The sequence below is a fragment of the Hordeum vulgare genome, chromosome 4H, assembly GCF_904849725.1.
Source record: "Hordeum vulgare subsp. vulgare chromosome 4H, MorexV3_pseudomolecules_assembly, whole genome shotgun sequence".
Taxonomy (NCBI): Eukaryota; Viridiplantae; Streptophyta; class Magnoliopsida; order Poales; family Poaceae; genus Hordeum; species Hordeum vulgare.
In genome coordinates, this window is record NC_058521.1 from 195644587 (window position 1) to 195650586 (window position 6000).

Genomic DNA, 6000 nt, shown 5'->3' on the forward strand with positions numbered 1-6000 from the left:
ATTGGTGCAGAAACATATAAAGAACGCCGCGAACCGAGTTACGGATCTCTGAGAAATCAGAAAACAAGATATTGAAGCTAAGAGAGACAACAAACAATATACGAGAGGCAATGGGAATTTACATGGCATTCCAAGGATGCCACTGGATTAGGCACAAAATTCTAGGTGTAATAGACCTAAAAATCATGCAAAACCAACAAGCACAACTCCCCAAATGCACAAAACAAAACAACAAGCAACCTGTCCACTAACAACAACACACCACTTTGATCAATAGAAATTTACTAGTTACATCCGCCCATCTAGTTCACCAAAGGCGTGTATTTTAAGCTATCAAACGTTAAAAAACATCTAACCAACAACAATATATCTAGGTGCAAGAATCAGTGACAACCAAGCTCTAATCATGGCAAAAATCATCACAAATTAGGACTTAGTGAAAATCACAGTCTGCACTAGCAGTTTATAATCTGGTGGCATGTTGACAACAACCAAACACTATGGTACAACAAGTTTCATGGAATGAAATTTAGCAACGTGATAGAGGGCAACATATAATACAAAACACTAGCACTAATCATGAGCTAAATAACCACATAACACTTGATAGCATCAATTTAACATGGCATGAAAATAACTACACGTTCTGAGACTTAGTGAAAATCACAATGTGAAACTAGCAGCAATTTATATCAGCATAACAACTTTGTCAGCGAATAACTCTATGATGCAAGACCCCATTCACAAAGTTGTAACACCAAATTGCAGAGGATATCAAGAACAACAAAACATAGCTTTTGACCAAACCCAAAGGACCAACATATCCATGGGAACCATCATCACAACATGGGAAGACAATATGATACTCCAACAAAAAAAATCTAGCATGTGAATCTGCAATATTTTCTTAGCTACTTTGCAGCAAGAAATCCACTCATCTATAAGATTATCATAGCCAACAAAAATACCAGGTCCTAGTGCCCATAAAACACTAGCAATTTCATGTTGACATTTACTGCAAAGCATGCATGGATAAAATGCTACAAAAATCACAAAATGCCACATCATCACAAAATAGAAGTTGTGCAAACTTGCTCAAAAGTGAAATCCAACACCACCATTGGAATCCTTGGCTAATTCTACCCCAAAACCATATATCATACCCGTATATTAAAGTGGCAAAACATCACACAAATCAATTCAGACAATTACCCCCGCAATTGTGAGCTAGTTATAACCCCACTTTGGTCTATACCCTATTTGGACATGTCCAAATCTGGACTTACCCTAAATGGAAAAACAACAAAGCAAGGACAAAACAAAACATAATATACAACAAAGAAATTGGGGCCACCTGGCATAGTCACCATAGGCCCCATAGGGGATGACAAGTGGCCCAGGGCCCCTTTGATAGCTCGGACTAAAGGAGAAAAAAGGGGGGCATGACGGGGACTCGAGCGCGGGACCTCACGGGTTGAGGGCGAGGCGCTCTACCACTAGGGTAGGTGGGGGGGGGTCATTGCTTTAGATGTGGTGCGACTGCTAATAGGTTGAACCCCCACAGAGAATGACCCCTTCTTCAACCTAGCACGGGGAAACGGTAACGTTGACGACGGCGGTTACCACTGGCGCTCTCCGGAGGAGGAGATCTCCGGTGGGGGTGAGAGATTGCAAGGGGGATCCAGTCCCGGGAAGATTTAGGTCTTACGCACACGGCAACGAGTAGCTCGAGCTCGAGGAGAACTCGGCTTGGACCGATGGTGCAGCAAGGATGAGGCAACACAGGCAGCAACTATGGTTGCGGGGCGTAGCACACGGTGAGAGGCACTCCACACTAGCACTAGGGGCGAGGGAACCAATGCCTACACACACATCTGCAACTACATGCAATGCAAAAAAACGCGCCTTGCCGGAGCTACGGGAGTGCGGGGCTGGCAAAAACATGGCAAGGCCTACGCACACGCATCGCGTCTAGGAGAAGTCAGGAAGGTCTCGACGGCTCACCTAGCATCCCAAGGACAATACGACGCAGCTTGATCGGGGACGGAGACCACGCTAGGGATGACAGAGCACGATGGAACTTCGGCTCCGAGATGCAGGGGAAGAAGGGCTCGGGGCGGCGAGGATCTACAGTCTCGACGTCCTCCTTGACGTCGAGGAAGAAGAGAGCAGCGCAGGGGTTCCTTCTTGCGGCACCCAAGCACCGAATGCGCAGTGAGGAGGTCAACCCATGGACGAGCTCGAGCACGAGCAGTCCATGGCGGGAAGGTTGTTGGCGAGGGCAAAGCTAGCCTACCAAGCGGTGGCAAGGCGAAGTGAGGGAGGGAATGGATCTAGGAGAGTCCGGGGTAGGGCTTGGGGACGACCTCCGACCGTCAAATCATCGGCAAGCCGATGTGGCTTCACTGGATGTTGAGCCATACGGAGGTGCACGACGCCTTTGTCGCTCGCGGGTTGGAGGGGGAGTGGGCTGCGCGCTAACTGCTGCTGGGCTACGAGCACTGGGCTGCTGCTGCTGCTGTTGGGCCATGCGGGGGAGGCCAAGGCCGAGTTAAGCCTCTCTCTCTCAAATAAAACAGTCTTTGTTTTATTTTTAAAACACCACAAACAAAACAAATCACAGAGAAAATGTCAGAGAGGTTTATGGCAAAAATAAGATACCCTTGGGTTCACAGAATTTCACCCCAATTAAAAAAATTAGTTCTGGCATTTTTGAAGCAACAAAATAAAGCCCGAAGTTTAAACATAGCCACTCTCTTGCAAATAAGTGAAGCAAAATATTGCCACAAGGATGGGAGCTAACGTCTACAAATATCAACATAATATTTAAGAGAGGTGCAATATTTTTTCAAGTGACTAAATTAGCAACTTTCACCACACACTCCTATTAATTGAAAATAATAAAGGGTTTTGCTAGTTTGAAATCCATTGGTTTTGCAAAGTTTGAAAACAACACAAGAGCTAGGATTCATTCATCACTAGCAAACACTTCGGCACAACTCACACTCACCATGGCACAACAAACATATTATGCAAACAAGAGATGAAATGATATGATCACATTATGCAAATGAAGTCATGAGGCAATCTTATAAAACTACACCATGTAGCAAAGTTGGAAGGGCTCACACATAGAAATATTACAAATTAGGCAAGGGGTGGATTTGGGTTATTACACACCAGTCGCTGGTGGGCTTGGGTAGCCAACCTCAAGAGGCCCATGCGCCAATGCTTGAGAAAGGAGGTGGAGGAGTCCTCCCAAGGGTGTCCACCTCCCTTGTGGGAGGTGGACTCTTCGGCCGAACCTCTCCTCCTTGGAGGAGGGGCCAAGGCAAGCCCCTACCCCTTCCTCCAATATATAGTGGAGGTTTTGACGACAGCCACTACCTGAAAAAGCCATGTGCTACCCTGTGCCCCCTAGATCGTCTTCTTCCTCTAGATCGGTTTTGGTATTGCTTGGCGAAGCCCTGCCGGAACAGCTCCACCACCACCGCCGCCATCTCGTCGTGCTGACAGAGAACTCACCTTCCTCTCCACCCTCACTTGCTAGATTAAGGAGGTGGAGATTGTCATCAGGATGTATGTGTGCTGAACGTGGAGGTGCCGTCCGTTCGACACTAGATTGGGACAGATGGGATCGCAGGACGGATCGGGATGAGATCGCGTGGCAGATCGTGATTAGATTGCTAAGATGTACGACTACATCAACCGCATTATATATTATTCGGCTTAGCCTATCTACATATGTATGTATATGCACTCCCACTTCTCGTAGATGTTAGTCTCCATGATTGATCTTGGTGAGCGTAGGAAATGTTTTGTTTCCCATGCAATGTTCCCCGACAGTGGCATCATGAGCTAGGTCTATGCATAGATGACATCATGAGTAGAACACAAAGGAGTTTGTGGGCATTGATATTCATATTGCTTCCCTCCTTAGTCTTTTCTTGATTCAACGATATTGTGGGATGAAGTGGCCCAGACCAACTTTACTCGTCCACGTACGAGAGACCGGTTCCATCGATAGACATGCAACTTATTGCATAAAGATGGTTGGCGGGTGTCTGTCTCTCCTACTTTAGTTGAATCGGATTCGACAAAGGCGGTCCTTATAGAAGGTTAAATAGAAACTTGCATATCACCATTGTGGTTTTTGTGTAGGTAAGAAGCGTTCTTGCTAGATACCCATAGCAACCATGTAAAACATGCAACAACAAATTAGAGACCGTCTAACTTGTTTTTGCAGGGTAATTTGTGATATGATATGGCCAAAGACATGACTATATATATTTGATGTATGAGATGATCATGTTGTAGTAGTTAATATCGACTTGCATGTCGATCCTACGATAACCGGCATGAGCCATATGGTTGTCTTTAATTATTGTATGACCCGCGTGTCAATCATTAAGCGCCATGTAGTGATTTACTTTATCGCTAAGCGGTAGAAATAGTAGTACAAGCATGGTTGTAGTGACAACCTTTGATGGCAACATAATGGTGGAGATAATGGTGATGGAGAGAGATTATGTGTTGTGCCGGTGACGTTGGATATCATGCAGGTGTTTTGCAGATGGAGACCAAAAGCACAAGATTATGGCCATATCATGTCACTTATGATTTGCATGTGATGTTAATCCTTTTTATGCACCTTGTTTCTTAGGACGACTGTAGCATTATATGGTGATCCCTCACTAAAATTTCAAGATAAAATAGTGTACTCCCCGAGTGTGCACTGCTGTGACCCTTCGTCACTTTGAGACACCACATGATGATCGGCTGTGATAGACTCTACGTTCACATACAACAGGTGTAAGATAGTTTGCACACACAGAACACTCGGGTTAAACTTGACGAGCCTAGCATGTACAGACATGGCCTCAGAACACAGGAGACCGAAAGGTCGAACATGAGTCATATAGTAGATATGATCAACATGGAGATGCTCACCATTGAAGCCACCTCATCTCACGTGATGATCGGACATGGGTTGGTGGATTTGGATCATGTACCATTAGAATGACCAGAGGGATGTCAATTTGAGTGGGAGTTCTTAAGTAATATGATTAATTGAACTACTTATCATTAACATAGTCAAAATGCCTTTGCAAATTATGTTGTAGATGATTAGCTTGCGCTGTAGCTCCCGTGTATTTTGATATGATCCTAGAGAAAACTAAGTTGACAGATGATACTTGCAATTATGTGGATTGGGTCCGTAAACTGAGGATTATCCACATTGCTGCACAAAAGGCTTGCGTATTTTATGCACCGCTCGGTGTGCTACCCCAAGTGTCGTTTGTGGATGTTGCGAATATCTGACATACACGTTTTGATGACTACATGATAGTTGAGTGCGTCACACTTTGCGACTTAGAATTGAGGTGCCCAAGACGTTTTGAACATCACGGAACATATGATATGTTCCAAGAGCTGAAATTATGAGACATCCGACAATATTCTTTGCTTGGAAAGTAAAGGAGGAAAGCTCAATCGTTGAGCATGTGCTTAGATTGTCTGGGTGCTACAATCACTTGAATCAAGTGGGAGTTAATCTTCTAGATAAGATAGTGATTGACATAGTTCTCCACCAAGCCACTGAGCTTCGTGATGAACTATAGCATACCAGGGATGTAGAAGATGAACCTTGAGCTATTCACGATGTTTGACACCGCGAATGTAGAAATCAGGAAGGAGCATTAAATGTTGATGGTTATTAAAAACCGCTAGTTTCAAGAAGGGCAAGGGAAAGAAGGGAAACTTAGAGAATGAAAAGTCAGTTGGCGCTCCAATGAAGAAACCTAAGGTTGAACCCAAACCCGAGACTATGTGCTTCTATGATGAGGGGAATGATCACTTAGGCGGAATTGCCCTAGATACCTGGTAGATAAGAAGGATGGCAACGTCAACATAAGTATATTAGATACACATGTTATTGATGTGCATCTTACTAGTACTCCTAGTAGCACGTGGGTATTAGATACTGGTTCAGTTTCTAAA